The sequence below is a fragment of the Triturus cristatus genome, chromosome 1_1 (genome assembly GCF_964204655.1).
Source record: "Triturus cristatus chromosome 1_1, aTriCri1.1, whole genome shotgun sequence".
NCBI classification, from domain to species: domain Eukaryota; kingdom Metazoa; phylum Chordata; class Amphibia; order Caudata; family Salamandridae; genus Triturus; species Triturus cristatus.
Window position 1 is genome coordinate 452,603,414 of NC_140579.1, and position 25,751 is coordinate 452,629,164.

The window sequence follows — 25,751 nt, forward strand, 5'->3', positions numbered from 1 at the left end:
GGAGGGTACCTACCGATGCTATGGTACCCCCCCGACTTTCAAAGCAAAACGTGACAGGCTCCGTTCCGTGCGAGGCCCGTCATGTTGTGCATGGAAAAGCAGCACAACATTTTAGCATTGCTTTCAGCAAAGCCAACCAGAATTTAAATTTAAAAAAACAGGGTGCGCCCGCCACTGTGCCGGGCGCATCATCCTAATTAATTGTCCCCACGGGACCCCCACCCTTTTTAGCAGTCGGATGGCGGGCGGACAAAGTCCGCCCGCTATCCGATGTCGTAAGTAAGTATGAGTTCTTGGGGACGTTTGAAGAGTGAACTAGAAGACTAGAATTCCCTTTAATTGGTATAGGACTAGGAGCCGGAGTATTGAGTAACCAATGTCCTCATCTATCTGATTTCAACTCCGCTTTGAAAGTTTTATGGAGAAGAGCACCTGGTGCACTGTTCAACTAAAAAGTGTAAGACAGGTGGAAGGAAGAAGGACGGGCGACATTTAAAATGTTATGTACTACTGTGCTTTATTTTATAGTGCTACTCTACCATGCCACTATGTGTATAAATAATTACCTTGTCCTACTGTTTTTCTAAGAGTATATTTTACAATTGTCTTTTTTTTTTCTTTTTGATACACAGCTACTCCGAAAGTCAACCGTAAGGAGTTGGCCGCCAAGGTACGGCGCCGGAAGCTGGAGGCAATCCAGCAGGAATACCGGCGGCTGGTGGTCCTAGCCGAGGAGGAGGCTGCTGCAGCTGTTGAAGGCTCCTCCAGTGCCCCGGGCCCCAGCCACCGCCCTCCAGCGGTACGGCGCCACCGTGTCATCTCCGGTGCCCCCCCCCACTGTGGCTGCAACTGCCGCGGCCTTAGACGCCGCGTCGCCCATTTAGAGGACCAGATGCGTGTCCTCCTCCAGTCCCGCCCCACCAGTTAGTCCCTGTCACTGCCCCTTTTTTAATTCCTGTTCGTTCTTCACTCGTTTGGGCGTTCTCTACTTCTATGGACAGTCGTTGGGGTTAGGGAGGTGGGTGGGTCAGCTTTTGTGGGTTTAGTTTATTTGTTAGGGTCAATTAAATATATTTTTCTATGTTACATGCAATGTTGTTAATGTTTTGTAGGTGGGGTAACTGTTTTACATCACACTGTTTCTTTGCTGGTGCATGGCCTCCCATAGCGTGTGTTTGATTTCAATAATTTGCTGACTGTATAAGACACAAACAGATAGATGCGACACACCTCACTCATTGACTGGTCCTACTATGCATTCTTTGGAGTGGTGTTTGAAACTGAAATCATTGACAACATGTCCATTATTGATTCTGCCTCCCCCAAACTTCTCTCTTACCGGTGCTTGATGTTTATGTCCAACTGTGGCACAGCACTGGCTGCATGGTGAAGATGGTTTCCTTTTTCATACATGCCATGATTGGGGTGGTGGTGGTAGTATAGTAGTAGTAGTATACACTGGCAGGGTGGCAGCATTTCCAAAAAAAGAAAAGGAGATAGTCAATCGCCTTTGAGAGACTGTTAGAGGAGTAGTTGAATGAAGTACATCACAGAATTTACCGAGCAACAATTATATGCTCAAATATTTGACAAAAAAACGGAATGCTGGTTATTATGAGGATAGCCTACTAGACAGAGTTACAAACTATAGTTTTGTCGACTTGACTATGCCTACAGTCTAATAGTTAGTGCTGTATATGAGGAATGACAACAAACAAATCCAATCAATGCCGGCAATTCATGCTGAGGTATATGTTCCTTTGTTAAATAAAATAACCTCTGAAATATCCTACTCATGGGTGGGCAAGCAGAAGAAGATCATCGCTCTGCATTGAAATTGAAGTAGTGTTGCTTTCACCACATCCGCCCCAGCAAGTGTGTGATTAAGTATTGGTGTACATTTAATTTAGTTACACCTCGACAATAAGTCACACAGCCCGGGGGAAGAGGGTTAGGGTCCGTTGATTGGATGGGAAGGGGGATTTTGGGAAAGGTTTGACATAGAAAAACAGTATGCATACATAGACTAACAAACGACAATCATTGAAGACTACCATACCATATCCATTCCATATGTTAAGGTATAAAAAGGAAATGCATGCATGATGAGACCCGGATTACATACACTTCTATTTCTTGTTCTGTTCCGGCCTTAATACTTTAACAGATAGCAAATAGAAATTTTAAATATTGGTAGTGAAGAATCGTAAACACAGAGCAAACGTAATGATGATTGATAATAACAACTCCAAGAACACACTGTTACAAAGAATGTATACAAGATATTAATCAAATTATTTAAAAGAAGTGAAAAGTGGATACTGTTACTGTCTTATCCTGGTCAAAAATGTGGACTGGTTTTTTGCATCTCGGCATTCCTCTTGCTCCTCTCGTCCATCAATCTTGGGTGTGTCGCCTCACCACTCGCCACTGCCCGGCTGGAATAAAAAGGTGATTGATTGGTAAGGTAATTAATAAGCATTGTAATGTTTTACAAAGTTTTGGACAAGGCCCGGCCTGTAATTTTAGATTGAAAACCAAAGGGGATATTCAGAAAGAAAGTGAAAACAAATGCACAAGTGATGGTGTAGTGCAACAAGAACACTTTCCGAGGTGGCATGTATGCATATGCATCATCTCTACTGTAGTCTGTTTCCAGCATAGACCTTCAACAGTAACAGGAGAGATCAGGCCCACAGTGCTTACCATTAGCACATCCTACGTTAACACTTTAGAGTCCTTTTTTTTTCTCTCAAAGAGTTGGACAAACGCAAAGCAAATTATCCATTCCAGACATAGCATTTTACAGTTAAAGTTAGTAAAATCAATGCACTGCAGTCATCCCACCGCTACACTCTATTCAACTTCTACACAGACATTTGTTATGTTATGTTATGTTAACTTGAATTTGTAGAGCGCTTAATACCGACAGGTCTCTAAGCGCTGTGAACAGAACAACGAAAGTGCCAGGAGATGAAAGTATTGTAGCATGGGCACTAGGCCCAAGCCTCCGTGAATAAGAGGGTTTTCAGTTTCCTCCTGAAAGGCAGGAGGCTGCTTTCAGAGCGCAAGTCGCTTGGTAGTTTGTTCCAAATTTGGGGCATAAGAGTGGAAAAAGCTCGCCCCCCTGTTTTGGAGTAGTGGAAACGTGGGCATTTTAGTAGACCCTCCGTGGAGGACCTGAGAGTGCGACCGGGGGTATATATATTTGGGTGTGCTGTGGTTGTTGTTCACGTGTTTACCTTTAGGCTTTTCCGTTTTATGCCACTCATGAAACATCCTCCTGACTTCATCATCAGCTCTGATACTTCTACTGACTGAAGATCGGCCTGCAGTACAAGTGTAATTTTTATAACACAACAAGAGTAGAAATATAAATATTACTGACTTGAGTCATTCTTTATTGTGTACAGAAAGATAGATTACCACTAGTACACTTTGACATCACTTTGTGCACAACAAACAACGCAAACACAAAGACCAATAGCTCAGAGTCAGGTGTCCAATGCATGCCATTAATTATCATCATTTATTACCTGTTCCTTCTCATCTTAAGTTAACGGGCCGTCTCTTTCGCCATCATCATGACGGACGGTGCTGTTAAGTCACAGTCATTTGCATTGCGCAGATTGAGTGAGTCCCCTTCCTGTATTGAATTAAAAGCAATGTATCACCAAGATGCAGGAGAAGTACACATTTCTTGTTTGCCAGAAGGGGAAAATTAGTAATTACTAGTGTGTTCTGTAGAAAGTTGATTAGTGGCAGTGCACAATTACATCAATTCATGCGCAACACACACCACAAAATCTACATCACTCAGTCTGCCATTCTGCGGCCAATGCATGGCATCAATCATTACCTGTTGCATCTCATCTCGTTAACGCTGCAGGCCGTCTCTTTCGCCATCATCATGATGGACGGTGCTGTTAAGTCACAGTCATTTGCATTGCGCAGATTGAGTGAGTCCCCTTCCTGTATTGAATTAAAAGCAATGTATCACCAAGATGCAGGAGAAGTACACATTTCTTGTTTGCCAGAAGGGGAAAATTAGTGTGTTCTGTAGAAAGTTGATTAGTGGCAGTGCACAATTACATCAATTCATTCATGCGCAACACACACAACAAAATCTACATCATTCAGTCTGCTATTCTGCGGCCAATGCATGGCATCAATCATTACCTGTTGCATCTTATTTTCAGTTAATGGCCAGTCTCTCTCGGCTCTGAAGGAGGATAGCTATAGAAGTCATCAGATTCATGGTCCACTTGTTTTGGAAGGACGAGGAAAGTTTGAATTTGTTGTTACCATCATCCAATCATCATTCATGAGGGAAATGGAATTGACCAGGAGATGCAGTATGATCGAGCGGAGGAGCTGGATTCTGAGGACTGTAGTGTCAAATGGCAGACACCTGAAACTTGTATCTTAAATTAGAAGATTAGAAGACGGTGATAATGCATTGGTTGCGATTCACAAGTTTATAACCGGAACAACAGACACAAACAAAGGGGGAAAAAAGGGAGGAAGACAGTAAGTGCGAGCCTAATTGTCAGGGAAGTATAGCTCGTCCTCAAACTCTGGGGGATCTTCCAGTAGTAGGTAATCATCTGACAGAATACTTCTGTCACCTGAGCCGCTGTCCTCATCTTCCTCTGTTGATTCATGCATTGTGTAATTCGGTGGTATGAAGTGCTGATTCATTTTGATCATTGTTAACCTCTCCACGTTTTTGGGAGATAGACTGGTCCTTCTCAAGGTTACAATGGAACCAGCAGCACTGAAAACACGTTCGGAAGAGACACTTGCGACAGGGCAAGCCAGATAGCTTATCGCCAGCCTGCTGAGCTGTGGCCATTCAGACCTTTTCCTATACCAATACTGCACTGGGTTTTGATCAACGTACACCTCTGTTGGGTCGTCCAGATAGGCCTGGACCATCCGCTCAATGTTCAGGGTTGCTGCTGGTAAGCTTTTGTGTTGTTTTTTCTGTGCATCAGCACTGTGCTTACGGCCCATCTTTACATACCAATCTGATAATGATTGTACTCGGCTGAATGATCCAGTTATTGTTTTTGTAGTCGATGGTGATGGTGAGTGTTGCGATTGTGAGCCAACCGCACTGCCCTCAGCCGACGAAGTTGCACTTGATTCTGCATGGCCTGCTTCAGTATCAGTACTTGTTGTGGGTTGATGTGGCGGGCTTTTAATTAGCAGCCCTTCGTTTTCAAACTTGATGGCTGCTTCAGCTATACAACTTTTGTAGCGGGCAACATCAGTGTCGGAAAAAGAAAGGAATAGTCCTAATTTTGCATGTGGATCCAGAATTGTGGCACAAATGTAATGTTCTTGTGACAAAATTTTATTTTGTATCCTTACATTTTCTGATAAGCGCCTGGATAAGCTCTCCACCAAGTCATGGGCTTGCCTTCTGTCCTCTACACCTTTGTAGGATTCAGACACATTATTCAGCTCATGCTCTAGCATTTGCAACAATGGGATAGCTTGGCCCATTGTACAGTCCTCCTTGCTGACTTCACGTGTGAAGACCTCAAAAGGAGACAGCATCTCAGTCAGGCATTGAATTAGGGTCCATTGCTCCCTCTGAAGGGTCATGCCTTTAACACTAGCATCACTGCTTCTGTACCAGACATAATCATTGAGTGACCTCTGCTGTTCGCACAGACGATCAAGCATGTAATACGTTGAGTTCCAACGTGTTGCCACCTCCTGGATGAGTGCCTTGACTGGCATCCTACGCTCACGTTGGAGGATCCTCAGCTGCTTCCGAGCTTTAAAAGAATGGCTGAAATGAGTGCATATTCTTCGGCAGATGGACAGTAAATTGCTTACTATGGGTTCTTTTTTCAGAAAGTCTTGCACTATAATGTTTATGCTGTGTGCCAAACACGGAACCCTGAAATAGGAACCAAGTTCCATGGCCTTAAGTACATTACTGCCATTGTCTGTGGCAACAAAACCAATACCAAGCCCTCTGGGCCGCAGCCATTCCAAAACCTTGGTGCGAAACTCTTCTAAAATGTTTTCAGCCGTATGAGATTTCTCCATGGCGAACATGGCTACAGTTGCATGTTTCCGAGTACCTTCAAAAATCGCAGCTGTGTCAACAACACCTCGTGCAGATAGTTGATCTTTAACCCCCACACAAGAGATCCAGTGTGCAGTGATGCACATGTAATCTGTGGCTTGGCAACTGGTCCACATGTCTGTTGTCAGGTGGATATTGTGCACAGCACTCTGCTGCAAACCGTGACCAACCAATTCCAGCACATCATGATGTAGTGCCGGAACAGCAATTCTTGCGAAATAGGACCGGCTGGGAACTTTCCATTTCGGGCAGATGGCAGACACAAATTCAAGGAAACCCACCCCTTCCACAAATGAAAAAGGAAGAAGGTCCAGCGCTAACATTTTAGCCAGCTTCGCATTGTACAATCGTGCCGTTGGGTGGTTGCGTTGGAACTGGCCCTCCAACCTAAACATGCTGTCAATGGTAGGCTGGCTTACTTTCCTTAGTGGTGCCATTAACCCACTAAGGCTCAACGACACAGATTGTCTCATTGAGGTACTCGCCGGCCGCCTTGGTGTCTCACCCACACTCTGAGTATGGCTCTTACTGCGGTGCCACTCTGATGTTACTGAGGAGGATATGGGCGTTACCACTGCAGTGACTGCACTACTGGAGACAGGGCTAGAAATGCCTCCCTGTTCTTCACCTGCCACCACAATAATATCGCTCCCTGATTCCTGACCAACTTCAAAGGGTTTAGTTTTCCTACTTTCTTTTAACTTAAGTAGGTGATCCTCCCACACAATAGTGTGGTGTATTCTGAGATGACTTGCTTGTCCTCCGGTACCATAGTTTGTACCAAGCTTACCACGCCGAACACCTTGCCGACAAATTGCGCATATAGCAACGTTCTCCTCCTTGGCGCTAACAGAAAAGAAGTCCCAAACTGGGGAGGAGAACTTTCTGGCACTGCTGGATGTGCCACTTTCAACACCAGATGAACTTGAGGGGGTGCTTGAAAATATGTGACCCTGTCCACCTACACTGTGACTTTTACTACCACTTCCTACTGAGATGGTTGAGCTGGATGTAGGTCCCTGCCGGGCCTTGGAAAATATGGCAGCTGGAGGTAGTGGTGGTGTAACCTGTGTTGGTGAGATCCGTGCTACATCCCGCTCAGTAGCAGCCTTTCTGGATAGGGTGAGAATGTCGGTCTCCAATCCCTTTGGGGCGGGAGTAATGTGCGTGATGACTGGCTTGTCTTCATCAACATCATCACCCCCCTCTTCTACATCTACCTCCATAACTCTAAGTTTTTCTGGGACCTTCCTTTTCAGAAGCAATGTCTTGTGGCGTACTTCACTCTCAGACCGAGCTGGTGGGACCCAAGTGTCATCACGATCATCAGAAGCGGGGCTTGAAGAAGAAGATGATGGACTAAGCCTCCTTTTCCTTGCTGGTGGTCTGGAAGACAATAGATGTTCTGAAACAGTGGTTTGACTTCGCTCCGCTTTGTCTGCAGGAAGCTCGATTTCCTGAAATGCCCCTACGTCAGGAGCAACAACTACTATGGTGGGCTGTTGCGGCGGCTGCTGCTGTTCTGGTTGCGGCGGCTGCTGCTGTTCTGGTTGCGGCGGCTGCTGCTGTTCTGGTTGCGGCGGCTGCTGCTGCTGCTGTTCTTGTTGCGGCGGCTGCTGCTGCTGCTCTTGTTGCGGCGGCTGCTGCTGCTGCTCTTGTTGCGGCGGCTGCTGCTGCTGCTCTTGTTGCGGCGGCTGCTGTTCTTGTTGCGGCGGCTGCTGCTGTTCTTGTTGCGGCGGCTGCTGCTGCTGTTCTTGTTGCGGCGGCTGCTGCTGCTGTTCTTGTTGCGGCGGCTGCTGCTGTTCTTGTTGCGGCGGCTTGACACTGATATGCTGAGTTTGCGCCTGCGTTGAACTTGATTGTGTACTACTTTGCGGTAATGACATTTCTTCAACATCGCTGCCCGTTAGTAGACTGGCTACCTCTGCGACTGTAAAGCCCTTGGGCCTAGGTTGGTGGGGTTGCTGGACCGCTGTGCTGGTCCCAGCTTGGTTCCCGGACAACGCTTTGGTGCCAAAAAAAACCTTGGCCGGCACACCACCAGTCGTGGTTAATGGCACTTCCTTTTTCTGTTCCTTCTTCTCACCAGCAACTTTCTTGGTACTGGACCTGGTACCTTTCTTTGGGGCCATCTTCTTCCGATGTCAGGCAGGAGGCAGATGCACAACAAGTTCTGGTCACACGTGGGCGTGATGCGCAGCAGGACTTCTGTCTGGCTGGCAGTACAAAGGGTAGCCAGGTGATGCCGATGACACCTCCTACTCTGTCTTTTGTGCACCTAAAAGCAAAGAAGACAGGAGAAGAACATCAGTGAAATGTTGCATTTGTTTTTGTGGTTCAGTTACTTAGTACTGTACTAGTGCAAACAAAAGATAGTCTAGCCATTTATGACTTTTTTTTAACTAGAGCTATGTTATACTACTAGTACTGTGTACAGCCACACACTACACTCTCAGGAAGGTGATGTCTAAAAATTCAACAGATCACATAGAAAACACTTGATCAATAAAGCTGTGGCTACCTGCTCTGATCCTAGTGGATGAAAAAGCAGGCCTGTTGGCAGACAAGGCCAGGCAAGCTTGCAGGCCTAGGCCTCAAAATGGCCACCAGCCACATGTCCAGGCCCAACAACATCAGCAAGGCCACCCCAAAAAACACACTTCCCAAACTCAATCCAATGCCATCCATGCCCTAAATGATGTCTAAATTCAACAGAGCACACAGAAAACAGTAGATTACTAAAGCTGTGGCTACCTGCTCTGGTAGCAGTGGATGAAAGCAGGCCTGTTGGCAGACAAGGCCAGGCAAGCTTGCAGGCCTAGGCCTCAAAATGGCCACCAGCCACATGTCCAGGCCCAACTACATCAGCAAGGCCACCCCAAAAAACACACTTCCCCAACTCAATCCAATGCCATCCATGCCCAAAATGATGTCTAAATTCAACAGAGCAAACAGAAAACATTAGATTACTAAAGCTGTGGCTACCTGCTCTGGTAGCAGTGGATGAAAGCAGGCCTGTTGGCAGACAAGGCCAGGCAAGCTTGCAGGCCTAGGCCTCAAAATGGCCACCAGCCACATGGCCAGGCCCAACAACATCAGCAAGGCCACCCCAAAAAACACACTTCCCCAACTCAATCCAATGCCATCCATGCCCAAAATGATGTCTAAATTCAACAGAGCAAACAGAAAACAGTAGATTACTAAAGCTGTGGCTACCTGCTCTGGTAGCAGTGGATGAAAGCAGGCCTGTTGGCAGACAAGGCCAGGCAAGCTTGCAGGCCTAGGCCTCAAAATGGCCACCAGCCACATGTCCAGGCCCAACAACATCAGCAAGGCCACCCCAAAAAACACACTTCCCCAACTCAATCCAATGCCATCCATGCCCTAAATGATGTCTAAATTCAACAGAGCACACAGAAAAGAGTAGATTACTAAAGCTGTGGCTACCTGCTCTGGTAGCAGTGGATGAAAGCAGGCCTGTTGGCAGACAAGGCCAGGCAAGCTTGCAGGCCTAGGCCTCAAAATGGCCACCAGCCACATGTCCAGGCCCAACTACATCAGCAAGGCCACCCCAAAAAACACACTTCCCCAACTCAATCCAATGCCATCCATGCCCAAAATGATGTCTAAATTCAACAGAGCAAACAGAAAACAGTAGATTACTAAAGCTGTGGCTACCTGCTCTGGTAGCAGTGGATGAAAGCAGGCCTGTTGGCAGACAAGGCCAGGCAAGCTTGCAGGCCTAGGCCTCAAAATGGCCACCAGCCACATGGCCAGGCCCAACAACATCAGCAAGGCCACCCCAAAAAACACACTTCCCCAACTCAATCCAATGCCATCCATGCCCAAAATGATGTCTAAATTCAACAGAGCAAACAGAAAACAGTAGATTACTAAAGCTGTGGCTACCTGCTCTGGTAGCAGTGGATGAAAGCAGGCCTGTTGGCAGACAAGGCCAGGCAAGCTTGCAGGCCTAGGCCTCAAAATGGCCACCAGCCACATGGCCAGGCCCAACAACATCAGCAAGGCCACCCCAAAAAACACACTTCCCCAACTCAATCCAATGCCATCCATGCCCAAAATGATGTCTAAATTCAACAGAGCAAACAGAAAACAGTAGATTACTAAAGCTGTGGCTACCTGCTCTGGTAGCAGTGGATGAAAGCAGGCCTGTTGGCAGACAAGGCCAGGCAAGCTTGCAGGCCTAGGCCTCAAAATGGCCACCAGCCACATGTCCAGGCCCAACAACATCAGCAAGGCCACCCCAAAAAACACACTTCCCCAACTCAATCCAATGCCATCAATGCCCTAAATGATGTCTAAATTCAACAGAGCACACAGAAAACAGTAGATTACTAAAGCTGTGGCTACCTGCTCTGGTAGCAGTGGATGAAAGCAGGCCTGTTGGCAGACAAGGCCAGGCAAGCTTGCAGGCCTAGGCCTCAAAATGGCCACCAGCCACATGGCCAGGCCCAACAACATCAGCAAGGCCACCCCAAAAAACACACTTCCCCAACTCAATCCAATGCCATCCATGCCCAAAATGATGTCTAAATTCAACAGAGCAAACAGAAAACAGTAGATTACTATAGCTGTGGCTACCTGCTCTGGTAGCAGTGGATGAAAGCAGGCCTGTTGGCAGACAAGGCCAGGCAAGCTTGCAGGCCTAGGCCTCAAAATGGCCACCAGCCACATGGCCAGGCCCAACAACATCAGCAAGGCCACCCCAAAAAACACACTTCCCCAACTCAATCCAATGCCATCCATGCCCTAAATGTGATTGAAAATGAAATATATTCAAAAAACAAAAGGAACAGTTGCTTCATCATGCACACACACACCCATGAGGCCATGCCCATGGCTAGCTCGGGCCTACAACCCACAAAATTAAAAAAAAATTAAAAAAAAAAAGGAATGATGATAATTAATTATCAAAAATAAATTGTAGTTACACAACAATTGCAATGCCCACAATCAAACACAACAACCACTTACTTGTAAAATATCCTATTCCAAAAATCCTGAAATCCAATTGCAATGATGCAGCAGACAAAAAGAGTGATCTTTCCAGCTCCAAATCCAAAGGCAGAATGAGCAGGAGATGGACAAAGCACTGGGAGGAGCCTGCTGGACAGGAACAGGAAGTTGGAGAATCTGTGTCACTTCCTCCCTCTCTCCACCTTGTAAAAAAATGACTCCTTGCACAAAAAAGGAAAGCCAAATGTGAATGTAAGGAGTTCTTTTCATCCAAAATCAGTATTTGCAGATGGTTTCATGCTGCTAGAGCCGATATTCCTCTCCAAATTGTAAATTTTACGTTGTTGAGTTCTCGAGCTTCACATTACTTCCGCCGGCGTGTCGAAAACGATATGATCGCGTTCTCTTCTTTGTCCCTGTCGCGTTGGATATGACGTGTTCGCGGTCTCTTTCTCCTGTTCGCGTTCGATTTCATGTGCCCGCGTCCTCATTCTCTGGCTCGCGATGTAGAATGACATGTTCGAGATCTCAATCTTCTCATACTCGCGCGGTGCATGATCGCGAGAAGAAAGACGTGATCGCGCAACAAATGACGTGATCGCGTGAAAAATGACTTGAATGCGGCCGTGAACTCTCGCGAGACAGCGCAAAATGGCTACCAAAATCCAATATCTCGTGGAGAACGCGACCGGGTCAAGAAAACTTGTCGGAGAACGCAGGGATTCAGGTAAGGCGATCGCGCGCGCGCGAGAATGTATTGTTTTACAGCGCGAGCAAGAAAAAAATTATCGCTAAGCTGCGGAATGCGGAAATTTTGACATTTTCGCGCTTTCCGCGGAACGCGAAAATGTCAAAATATCGCAATTTCCGCGAACGGAACGGAATTTTGGCCCAGGCCTAGTCGCAGGACCTTCACCTGTGGTCAAGTGGGGTATTGAACAATAAACTCTCAAAGTAGAATTGAACACAGTGTTCAAATCGAGCATCTCAAGATTAGCACGCTGCAGTACTTTCTTTATTTTCCTCTGAAAATGCTCAACACGTCTGTTGGCCTGCTGCCACACAGGTATGCTCTTCTAATGCTTTATATTCAAATGTTCCAAGAAATTTTTTAACTCTCGACTATAGAAAGGCTGGCCATTGTCCGATTTCACTATGGATGGAACACCCTATGTTCTAGTCTTTCAATGACTCATTCTTGTGTAGTAGATGGAAATCGTGAATACTCGTCCATAATCACCAGAAGGTGATGCCCATTGTCGAGTGGACCAAATAGTCAATGGCTGTTCTCTCCCATGCATGCTTTGGGAGTTCTGACATGCTCAAGGTGGTTAGAAGTTTTTGTAGAAAGGTAGATGCATGAGAGGCTTTAATTCCTTCTCAACCCTATCATCAACATAAGGAAACCCGAAACGGTCTAAGAGAGTTTGTTTTGTTGCTAGGATTCAACGATGTCCTTCATGAGCCACTCCAGAATCAAAATTCTCAACCCTCATAGGATAACTCCTTCTTGAGTTATAGACAGCTCATCCTTAACATTTTTGTATTTTTGATATTCACTATCACTGGTGAGCGGTAAAGAGTGTTGGTTCCACGACTGGTGTGTAATTATATCCTTCAGCTTGAACATGTCGCTATCATGACTCATGGCAGTGATAATCTGGGCTAATTAAATGGCAGTGGGCGTGTTTGATTATTCAATTAAAATGAAAAAGGCCTCAGCTGTCTTGGACGGAGTACCATGACCATGTATAGATACTCTGGAAAAGTTATCAGCAGGGTTATGATCTTTTCTTGGATGAGGCACAGTGCTGTAATCATGCTCTTATAACCGCAGTCCCTATTGTTAAATGGGAGGAGGAATTTTGGCCTTTGAATTGCCAGATATAGTCAGTAAGGCTTGATGATAGGTTACCAGCGTAAAAGGCTTTCCATACAGGAATACATGGAAATGTTCAGGAGCCAATACCATAGCTAAGCTTTCTTTTTCAGGTTGTGAGTAAGCACGTTCTGTTTGAGACAAACTTTTACTTGCATATGCCGCAATATGCCTTAGAGCATTTGAGTGTCCGCTGTGCTCTGCAAGGATAGTGCCTAGCCCGACTGGGCTAGCATCAACAACAATCCCTGTCTGAAGGGATCACTGACAAAATATCGAAGGTCAAAAAATCGACCTACAAAAATATCGGAGCAAAAATATCGATGTCAGGAATATCGCCATCCTATCTACAAAATGGTAAGTATAAAAATATCTAAAATAAAATATAGAGGTGCCGATTCCGATCCTGTAAAACCCGGGTACAAATGGTCGTAAGGAGCATTTTCTCCGTCCGACTCGTACCCGGGAAAAACATCTTACAAACTCGCAAGTACGATTCGCATAGAAATACCATTTCCGTACGAGTCGTACATAAGACCGACCGGCAAAAAAATACATACAAATCTGAATCTGGACGGCGCATACGCGACGTCCGGACGGAGTCAAGCAGCGTTTTACGGACCAGCAAGTACGATTCGTGCCTACGTCACTCCGCGCGTAGCATTTTTTACGGGAGCCAAAAACTGCCGGGAAATTGAGGACGACGCGAAGAAGGAGCACCGGTACGCGACGGACAGCGATGGACCCCAACCTACGCGTCATCCCGGCCCTCATAGCCTACGACCTCGTGTTCAGAAACTGACGCAGACGCCGCAGAAGGTCAGAACAGCCCCCAGGGGCAAAGGGTGGGGGGTGCAAGGGGCAGGAAACATAATCCACACCCCACAAAAAACAAATATATCCTGCACATTAATTACTTCCATGGTCTGGTCACTTCGGGGGGCGTGTCCACCAATCCCACGTCCCGCCACAATGGAAGTGGACGTGGACGCGTACCCGTCACCACCACAATGGTGGTACGGGACGTACCCACGCCCCTCAGAGCGTGGGTATGGTCCGTACAACCATTGCAGTGGTGATGTAGGGTTACGCGTGTATGGACCGTACCCACGCCCCCAGAGCGTGGGTACGGTCCGTACCACGTGTACCCCTTTGTCTCCGCCACAATGGTGGTACGGCCCGTACCCACGCCCCCCAGAGCGTGGGTACGGGCCGTATCACCATTGTGGCGGTGTCGTAGGGGTACGCGTGGTACGGCTCGTACCCACGCCCCCCAGAGCGTGGGTACGGGCAGTACCATGTGTACCCCTACATCATTGCCTCTATGGTGGTACGGCCTGTACCCACGCCCCCAGAGCATGGGTACGGGCCGTACCATGCGTACCCCTATGGCACCAACACAATGGTGGTACGGCCCATACCCACGCCCCCAGAGCATGGGTACGGGCCGTACCACGCGTACCCCTATGGCACCGCCACAATGGTGGTACGGCCCGTACCCACGCCCCCAGAGCATGGGTACGGGCCGTACCACCCGTACCCCTACAGCCCCATTACATGATGGATACAAGGCGTACACACGCCACGGATGTAGGTGTATGGCTTGGTGCAGCACATCAGCTGTAAATTGGGGGTGGTGTATGCCCAGGACAGCAGTGTACCACAGCAAGGGCGCAAGTGGGTGGGTGGGTGGGTGCAGAGGAATACCAGCAGTGGACAGGGACATAGGGGTGGGTGCTGAGGACTCCCAGCAGTGGACAGAGACATGGGGGTGGGTGCAGAGGACTCCCAGCAGTGGACAGAGACATGGGGGTGGGTGCAGAGGAATCCCAGCAGTGGACAGGGACATGTGAGGGGTGGGTGCCCATCATTCCCAGCAGTGGACAGAGACATGGGGGTGGGTGCAGAGGAATACCAGCAGTGGACACAGACATGGGGGTGGGTGCAGAGGAATCCCAGCAGTGGACAGGGACATGTGAGGGGTGGGTGCCCATCACTCCCAGCAGTGGACAGAGACATGGGGGTGGGTGCAGAGGAATACCAGCAGTGGACACAGACATGGGGGTGGGTGCAGAGGAATACCAGCAGCGGACACAGACATGGGGGTGGGTGCAGAGAAATACCAGCAGTGGACACAGACATGGGGTGGGTGCAGAGGAATACCAGCAGTGGACAGAGACATGTGAGGGGTGGGTGCCCATCACTCCCACCAGTGGACAGAGACATGGGGGTGGGTGCAGAGGAATCCCAGCAGTGGACAGGGACATGTGAGGGGTGGGTGCCCATCACTCCCAGCAGTGGACAGAGACATGGGGTGGGTGCAGAGGAATCCCAGCAGTGGACAGGGACATGTGAGGGGTGGGTGCCCATCACTCCCAGCAGTGGACAGAGACATGGGGGTGGGTGCAGAGGAATACCAGCAGTGGACACAGACATGGGGGTGGGTGCAGAGGAATACCAGCAGTGGACACAGACATGGGGGTGGGTGCAGAGGAATACCAGCAGTGGACACAGACATGGGGGTGGGTGCAGAGGAATACCAGCAGTGGACAGGGACATGCGGGTGGGTGCAGAGGACTCCCAGCAGTGGACAGATACATGGGGGTGGGTGCAGAGGACTCCCAGCAGTGGACAGAGACATGGGGGTGGGTGCAGAGGAATACCAGCAGTGGACACAGACATGGGGTGGGTGCAGAGGAATACCAGCAGCGGACACAGACATGGGGGTGGGTGCAGAGAAATACCAGCAGTGGACACAGACATGGGGGTGGGTGCAGAGGAATACCAGCAGTGGACAGAGACATGTGAGGGGTGGGTGCCCATCACTCCCACCAGTGGACAGAGACATGGGGGTGGGTGCAGAGGAATCCCAGCAGTGGACAGGGACATGTGAGGGGTGGGTGCCCATCACTCCCAGCAGTGGACAGAGACATGGGGTGGGTGCAGAGGAATCCCAGCAGTGGACAGGGACATGTGAGGGGTGGGTGCCCATCACTCCCAGCAGTGGACAGAGACATGGGGGTGGGTGCAGAGGAATACCAGCAGTGGACACAGACATGGGGGTGGGTGCAGAGGAATACCAGCAGTGGACACAGACATGGGGGTGGGTGCAGAGGAATACCAGCAGTGGACACAGACATGGGGGTGGGTGCAGAGGAATACCAGCAGTGGGCAGGGACATGCGGGCGGGTGCAGAGGACTCCCAGCAGTGGACAGATACATGGGGGTGGGTGCAGAGGACTCCCAGCAGTGGATAGAGACATGGGGGTGGGTGCAGAGGAATCCCAGCAGTGGACAGGGACATGTGAGGGGTGGGTGCCCATCACTCCCAGCAGTGGACACAGACATGGGGGTGGGTGCAGAGGAATACCTGCAGTGGACAGAAACTTGGGGGTGGGTGCAGAGGAATCCCAGCAGTGGACAGGGACATGTGAGGGGTGGGTGCCCATCATTCCCAGCAGTGGACAGAGACATGGGGGTGGGTGCAGAGGACTCCCAGCAGTGGACAGAGACATGGGGGGGTGTACATCATTATCAGATGACCACAACTCCATGGGTGTATGTACGCATCCCTAACTTTGGACAATGATGATAGTGCCATAACAACACATCACTGACAGCAGTGTCCCACTCCCAGGAGGATGGATGTCTTTCCCCCACTGCATGACACACCACATGTGGGTGTGAGGACAAATAACACATGCATACCCACCCCTGGCAGATGCAGCACAATACATACACTGAGATCATGCCACAAGACTGTATAGTCATGTCACTGCCTAATAAACTAAGACAGCCAAAGAGAACACACACTGTCACACACATCCCAGGACTGATAGGAATGTTCAGGTGCTGGGCCAGCCACCAAGATGTTGTCTGTCATGGAAGGAATAGGGTGGAGTTCCCACAGATACAATGGCCACAATTGTGAGTCAGGTGTACGGTACCCCAACTATAGTGATAGGCACGTACTCACGCATGTACGGCCCGTACACGCGTGAGTACGTGCCGTATCACTAGGGCCTACGGTGCCCCAACTATAGTGACAGGCACGTATTCACGCGTGTACGGCCCGTACACGTGTGAGTACGTGCCTATCACTATAGTTGGGGGTACCGTAGGCCCTAGTGATACGGCACGTACTCATGCGTGTACGGCCCGTACACGCGTGAGTACGTGCCTATCACTATAGTTGGGGTACCGTAGGCCCTAGTGATACGGCACGTACTCACGTGTGTACGGCACATACTCACGCGTGAGTACGGCCCGTACACACGCCCTCAGAGCGTGTGTACTGCGTTTCACAGCTTACACTGGTGATAGGAGGCGCACACGAAAGGAATGGAGGTGTGAGACTCGCACCAGGCTGGACATCAAGTCATTGTCAGTGCAGTCCTTCATGTGCAGGGCCTAGGTGTGTCAGGCAGTGATGTGGCACATGTCTCCTCATGTTGTGGTACAATAGATGTGTGATGAGCTGTTTACACATGTCATGTGTGATGGGGCACTACGTGGCACACTTCCCCTTCACACTTTGCACATGTGTGCATGTAGGACACATGTGTCAAGCACTGCATCACTGGTATGGCACATTCACCAACACCCGCAACTGTCCCCTGATGCCAGGTACACGGATAATTACACCTGACATGTGACTACCAGCGTGCCATGATGTGACTATGTCATGTGTGTGTCATGTGTTCCCATGAGCTTGCCGTTGGTGTTCCGTCAACTCCATCTGCTGTTGCAGCATCCAACATGTGTCTGTATGCATATGTGCATGACACACATATACGCACACCATGCCACATGTGGACTCACACGTTACATGTGTCATGATGGTTCAAAGATGACTTCCTGACATGAGGCAATATCTGCGTTGTCTCAATGTCTGTGTCATCCGTTTTTGACATGTACCCCTTCATGGAAATGTGTGTTATCTGTCCTTTTTCAGATGACATGTGACCTGTGCTTCTAGACTCCTGCCAGCTGTCTGTATGAGATAACATCCTTCAAATGCTGATATGTGGATGTCTGTCACTCATGTAATGTGTCTGGCTGGTCACTTACACTGGCCCACAGCTATATTAATGGCATGTCACGTCAACATTGCCATGCAACTATTGTGGCTGGCTCTTCGTAGGAGTATCACCTGGCTGGCCTACGTGTCCTGGATGTATTGCACAGACCAGACTCTATATGAAGCAGATGTGTATTAGCTGTTGAACATGTGCTCACCTCAGTGACATTGGTGTGGTAATGGTGTGGTAATGTACTCGACCCGCCGGCTTGAACCACACCTCCACCCACAACGCAGGTATCCTACAGCTCTGACCCCCAAGATGAAGGTGATGGCAGCCCTACATTTTTTTGCCACCGGTACGTTTCAATTGACCATAGCTGATGTCGGTGGCATGTCCCAGACAATGTTCAGATGTGTCCTGCATGATGTTTTAGAAGCCATGTTGGTGCACCTGGATGAATTCATCGATTTTTCCACTCGTGAGCAGTTGACAGGTGTCAAGGGTGAGCTCTATGCCCTGGGAGAGATGCCTCATGTAATTGGTGCCATGGATGGGACACATGTGGCTTTGGTACCACCACAGGCACAGGAGGTAGCCTTTCGGAACCGCAAACATTATCACTCTATCAATGCCCTTGTGGTGTGTCTTGCTAACATGCTGATTTCCCATATCTGTGCCTACATCATGAGGCATAGCAGGGTGCCAGAAATGATGCTGCAGCTGCACGCGGAACGAGCATGTCTTGTTGGTGGGTATACTCTGTTAGTCCTGTGTTTCGCGCTATCTTTGTGTCTTACGCAATCTCCTGACCCACTTCTTCACATGATGTTTCCATGTAGGGGACTCTGGCTATCCCAACATGCCATGGCTGATGACGCCTCTCCGCAACCCCAGAACAGCCGCAGAACACCGGTACAATGACACCCATGGGCAGACGAGGCGCGTGATTGAGAGGACGTTTGGACTCCTGAAGAGCAGATTCCGGTGCCTCCACAAGACCGGCGGCGCCCTCCCATATGCCCCGGTGAAGGTCTGCAAAATCTTCATTGTGTGCTGCATGCTGCACAACATGGCAGTGGAGAAGGCCGTGCCACTCATCCTTGATCCGGATGAGCAGGATCATCCACCCGTGGAGGATGAAGGGCTTGGGCACGGGGCAAGTGAGGATGAGGATGAGGATGAGGACATCCGGAGTCAGCTTATCCGCAACTTCTTCTCATAATGGTGAGTCCCTGTGTCTGAGTGTGCACGCTTTGAGCCTTGTGTGGCATGTGTTGCAATGTGTGTGTCCAGCTGACTGTGTGATAAGTGACTTGGAGGTGTGTTCTGATGTGTCATTCAAGTGATGATGTCATTCCACACATTTTAGCTGGGACACTAAATTTTTTAAGAGCATGGTGACAACATCATTCCTGTAGAGTACATGTACATGTCTGCGGATTACTAGCTCTTCGCTGAATTGTTGTGTGTCTGTCCTCCCCAGGTTCTTGCGGCTGTCGTCTGCTCATGTTATCATTGCCCTCCTGCTATTCCTCATGAGTATTGCAACGTGTTCTGGATCAGAGTTACAAGCACAGACATGGTGAAAAGTCATTTTGGGTAAGGAGTGCAGCAAGGCATTTTGTGGGTGGTATGTGTTTGTGATATGTGGGGACTGCTCCTGTGCATGTTGTGTTACCATGCATACATGTCGACTCACCATGGGGCACATGACGTGTTGCATGGCTCCCATGAATTGATAGTCACCCTTCCTGACAGTCATCTGTTTTGGTTTGTGGATTCTGATGAAGGCATCAATGTGTGTATAACGTCCCTCAGGAACATACGGGATGCTAATGGTGGACATAGTGTGGGACATCCCCATATGAGGCTCAATGGGGAATTGCAGACTCTCCGTGTGCAGCAAGGGGTGTTAGGCTCAACCCCTTCACTTGTGTGCCAGCTCAGTAGGATTTACCACATCTGTGTGTTGAAGGGGGTATCCAGTGTAGGTCACACATGGTCAGCCAAATGACCTGTGAGTCTGTTCCAATTGATGCATTTCCCTTAGTGTGAGGCTGAGTAATAAAGGTGTCCGTCACACTCCGAGGTGCCTCATCTCTGTCAATGCAGGTCTCTTGCCACTTTGCATGCGGCATATCTGGCAGAGTTGTGGAAGATTATGCATAGGAGTCCATGTGTAGTTTACCAACATGCATGCAGTTGCTCATGGATTAGGCTCCTTATTGGGCATGAAGTACATGGTCGTTTATGTGTTTTGGCATGTTGGTCCACACAATGGGCCATCAACACCTGCTGAGGGTGTGTCTCCTGTGCGCAGGTCGGCCTTCAGTTTCCTGATCCGGTGTCATGCTTCTTTGGTGATTGTGCATGCATTGTCTCTGGGTGTGCCATGTGACACTGGACACTCCTTACTTTACACACGCGCCTGTTGCAGTTGTCCTTCTGACATCCTAGTCTTTGTGTGCAAATTCTGGCATTTGGCAAGGAGATGCCGCCTGCTGCAGCGGCCCCTGCAGCAAGGGCCCACAGAGTATCCAGATTTGGCAACACACACGCCTCCAAGATGCTCCTCACTTCCTCCCTCCACCCATTCATTTGGCTGTCCTCAGCTTGTCTATGCCACTGTTGCCTCCACGCGGTGCCAAAGGCTGGACCATCAGCACATGCAAGGTGCACATTGCACCACCATCCTGTCCTTGCATAACCCACATCACACTACAGTCTGATGTGGCAGCCACACTCCGAGCTATGTCCATCCGCACATCTAATGCCTGCTGTCAGACATACCCTGGGCACACACACGACACCTTTGCATGCTGAGTATGCAACTCCAACTGCCTACACTGCGCTGCCCCGCCTTCCAGGCCCTGTCACACCAACCAGGTCACGTCCATAATACTCCCACCGGCTCTGTAGCCCAGCAAGGGCATGGGAGTGGGACTCAAGGCTTCAGCATGTAGTATGGTGTAATCGTCTGGGACATGGCACAGGTATCATCTCTCAGCATGTCAATCTACAGAGTGTCCAGGACCCCCCTCTCCACCATCACATGCGCACAGCACCTCATCATCAGCTCGTATGCCATTGACAGCCAGGTGCTCCTCACCCTCAACAAAGATACAGACATTGGCAGTTCCATCATTCAAGTATGCATGAGATCCATTGATGAATGGCTGAACACAAGCCACCTGAGGCTGGACTTGTACAGGACTGAGGTGATCATCTGAGGATTGTCCCCTTCCAGCTGGGTCAAGTGCTTGTGTCCCACCCGCAAGAGCCCTGCACAAGCACCCAGTGGCCACACACACAAGATGGTGTGCCTCATGTTTGGCTCGCTCACATTTGCCATGCTAGTCCACAGCATCTGTACCTCATGCTGCAACGCCCTCTGCATTATGCACATGATCCAGAGATAGATCCACTCCAAGAAAAGACAGACCATCCCCCAGGTCCATGTCAACATCCGTGTCAAATACTGCCCTGTCCTCTATGGAGCAAGTACATCCAAACTCCCAGGAAACTTGTCCACATCCAGGGTGCATCTGCACACCTCAACTTCAACACCCTGCGCCCCAGCCACCTCACCGTCCACCATAGATAGCTGCAATGGATCACTGTCTGCTGCAGGATGACCTCCACACTCCCCACCCACACTCAGGAGGCAGTCCACAACCCCGACCCCAAACCAACCTTGTACGTCTGTCATCCTAGATCCCGTTGGGCCATCTCCATGCATCCAACCTTGCCCTGGCCACCGTTCTTCACATCCACCGTACTCCAGCATACAGGACATTGGTCTCCCACCTGGCCACACATACCTGGGACTCCCTCCCCGGGAACCTCCACATGAGCCATGACCTCTACACCTTGATGATAATCTCCCAAATAGGTCTGTCTGCACAGTTTAGCAAGCCACCCTCAGCAGCCAGAGGCCATCACAGGTGAGTGTTGTGCTCCATGCCTACATTGAATGATACCTTGTTACCCATAGGTGTCCTGTACCAGACTTTGATCCCAGGGTATGGATGGCTGGAGTTAGTTCAACACTCAGGCATAGTTTGACATTTCCACACACATATGTTGTTGAATATTGCAAAATGACAGGAACGTCTCCTCACCAAAGTAATACATTTATTTGCGGTGGGGTACGTGTTTTGGTAGATGGAATTATGGGCTCTACCGGGGGAATAGAATCCAAAGTTCACAGGGGGAGATGGTATTCTTGGCATTGGAAGTCATCAGAGTACAGGGCACAGTGTTGGTCATCATTGGTCAGACTGTGACCAGCAAGTCCATGTGGCAGAGAATGTCATTGGATGAGGTGCTGCTGTTGCGCCAGAGGGCCAGGTGCCAGTCCAGATGACCTGGGAGATGTGGATGGTCCGCTGACTCTCACGGTCTTTTCTGTGGACGACCCACCTTCCTCCGGGGACCCTCAGATGCAGGCCTTGACGATGTTTGGGACGCTTCGTCAGACGAATCCTCCTCCTCCTCCTCCCTCCCTGTGTCTGGTGCTGGTCTACGCCTGGTGGCACAGGGAGGGTTGCCCATGCTTTGGGCGATCTGACGGAGTAATTGGCTCATGTCACTGTGCACCGCTAGGAGCTCAGCCAGTCTTGCTTCCATCCGTACTTGGTGTTGTTGATGACTGGCATGATGCTCGACCTGCAGGTTCTTAATCTCATCGAGGGTCCCCTGCATCTCTGAGAGTCTCGACACGACCTGGTTGATGCCTCTGGTGTCACGCCGGTATGTGTCCAGGATGTTGCGTATGTGTGACATACCGGTGTCCTGAGCTGGCTGGTCAGGTTTGCGCCTCCGCCTGCCTCCACTCCCACCACCCCTGCCCACTTGAGCCTGGCCTGCCCTTGTGGGCACATCGGGTCTGCGGGACCCCTGAGGGATGGCATTTGCAGGGTTGCTTGCCTCCTCCTGGGTGCCCGGAGAACCTTGTCCCTCCTGGTCAGACTGGCTCTGTTGTTCAGTGCGAGCAGGGCTCCTGGGTGTGTCCTGGGATGTGGCAGGAATGGGGGTGGTGGTTGGCACAGATGTACCTGACGCAGATGCTGCAGGGGCTTGGGAACCAGAGGGTCCAGGTTGGTCGGGGTCATCCACGGAGTGGTGAGAGTTGTCGCTGCCGGTGGGATCATCTTCACGTGGAGCCTGGGACTGTGATTCTTCCCCCCCAGTGTTGGGAGGAGATCGACGATGTTACCCTGTGTGTGAGAGAGAGACAATGTTAATGCTGTTTCATGCGACATCTATGTTTCATACATATTCAAGTTGACACAGTTCCTCCAGGTAGTTGGCTGTGCCTAGCATTCCTCTCAATGTCCACTTGGGGATGGGTATGTTGCGGGGGACAGATTGGGATGTTCTCCTGAGTGTTTGACCTGTAGATTGTTGGCTATGATGCTTAGTTGGCTATGGATTGGTCTTGTTGTGTCACATGTCCATTGTGGGAGTGTGTAAATCCGTTGCCTGCCCCGGGGGTGTATGCTTGTGTTAGGGGGGGTGTGACCGGGCGTGCTGTTGTGTATAGTGTGAGTTGTCATTGGGTCTCCCAGATGATGTGTCTGTCCCCTCATGGTGCATGCTGGCATGACAGTGAGTGTGAGTTCCTGTGCTAGATACCTGTGCTTGTGGAGTTGGTGTTTGAGTGTACAGTGGTCCCAGGAGGGCCTTGTGCTGCATACAGCAGGGCCAGGTGTCAGCTACCTTGTCAGTACTTTGCCAGTGCCTGTGCATTGTGCATGGGTATGTACCTATGCCATATGGGCTGAGGGCATTGGTGTCTGCGTCTCATTTTCACAATGTGTTGTGTGGGGCCCACCCTCCCCACCTCCCGGACATCCAGTCTTGTGTTTGTGGTTGTTGTAGCCTTGGACATGGCCTTGCCTTGATTTGTGAATGGTGCATGGAGACGTTAGTGGCATGAGCATGGTTTTTGAGTGTGGTTGTGTGCGGTGAGTGCTTGGGGGAAGTTGCGTGCATTTGGTGTATATGTGGGGTGGACCCCATTGCCCCCATGATACGTAAGTTGTTTGTGTACTCACCAGGCTCTGCGACTCCTTCCACTCTGTGTACTCCCAACGGCGGTAGCAGGGCCATCACCTTCTCCTCCCAGGGATGGTAGTGTACGGGTCTGCGGGGCGGCCCACCTCCAGTGATGTTACTCTGGGCATATTCTTCGTTCATTTTCCTCTTGACCGCCCTGCGCAGATCGTACCACCTGGCTTGGCATTCATGCCTGGTCCTTCTGATGGGCTCAACAGCATTCACCTTATCTACAATCCTCTGCCACATGGCAGATTTTTCTGCTATGCTGGCCTGTCTGACCAATGTTCCAAACAGCTGTGGCTCGACTCTGATGACTTAGTTGACAAGGAGGTCCAGCTCCACCGTTGTGAACTTTGGATTCTTGTCTGTGGGCATGGTGTGGGGTGTGGATGTGGGTGTGGATGGTTGTGGGTGTGTGGGTGTGAATGTGACGGTGTGTGTGTGAATGTGAAGAGGGGGATGTTTGTGAAGGAGGTTGTGTGAAGGTGTGTGAGTGAAGGTGTAGTGAAGGTATCAGTAATGTAGAGTTGTTTCTCTGTGGGGTCTGGCAGCAGTGGGTCTGTTGCAAAGGCTCATGGGTTGTGTGTGTGGGCCCTTTTTATTGGTCCATTTTTGGGTGTGGCTGTGTTTGAATTTTGGTGGGTGTGTTATAAGAGGTGGTTGTGATTTGGTCCTCTGTTTGCCTGTTTGGATGTGCCAAGTCAGTCATTGAGATGTATTTTGTCATGTAGACGTGTTTTGTGGTGTTGTTCGAGTCAAATTGACCCTCCTTGTGCTGTTTTACAGTGTCCTGGTTCTGTAAGAGTCTTTTTCGCGTAGGTACGGTCCGTACATACGCAATGGTGGGTGAGGGTGCTGGGGTACGGTGTCGGAGTGCGGCGCGTACATGCGGTGGGGGTACGGTGCGTACATGTGTGGGCCTGGGGTATGGCGCGTACATGCGGAGGTATGGCACGTACATGCGGGGGGGTAAGGCGCGTACATAGGGGGGTACGGCGCGTACAGGTGCGGGCCTGGGGTACGGCGCGTACATGCGGAGGTACGGCGCGTACATGGGGGGAAGGCGCATACATGGGGGGGTACGGCGCGTACATGGGGGGGTACGGCGCGTACATGGGGGTACGGTGCGTACATGGGGGTACGGCACGTACAGTTGCGGGGCTGGGGTACAGTGCGGACAGGGGGGTAAGGCGCGTACATCGGGGGTACGGCGCGTACATGCGGGGTACGGCATGTACATGCAGAGGTACGGCGCGTACATGGGGGGGTACGGCGCATACATGGGGGGTACGGCACGTACAGTTGCGGGGCTGGGGTACAGTGCGGACAGGGGGGGTAAGGCGCGTACATGGGGAGGTACGGCGGGTACATGCGGGGGTACGGCGCGTACATGCGGAGGTACGGCACATACATGGGGGTTACGGCGCGTACATGGGGGTGTACGGCGCATACAGTTGCGGGGCTGGCGTACAGTGCGGTCAGGGTGGTGTACGGTGCTGACATATTTGGGGGTGGGGGGGCTGTACGGCTCGTACACGGGCATAAGTTTACACATAAACATGTGTGCTACTGCGTTGGCTCCGTACGGGCCATTTTACGTGCGATTGTGTATTCGGATGGACGGTCGGGATTGTACTTGCGCGCTCGGACTTGTGTTTTACGTTTTGCACGTAAAAATGTCCGGCTCACGCTCGTACACTTT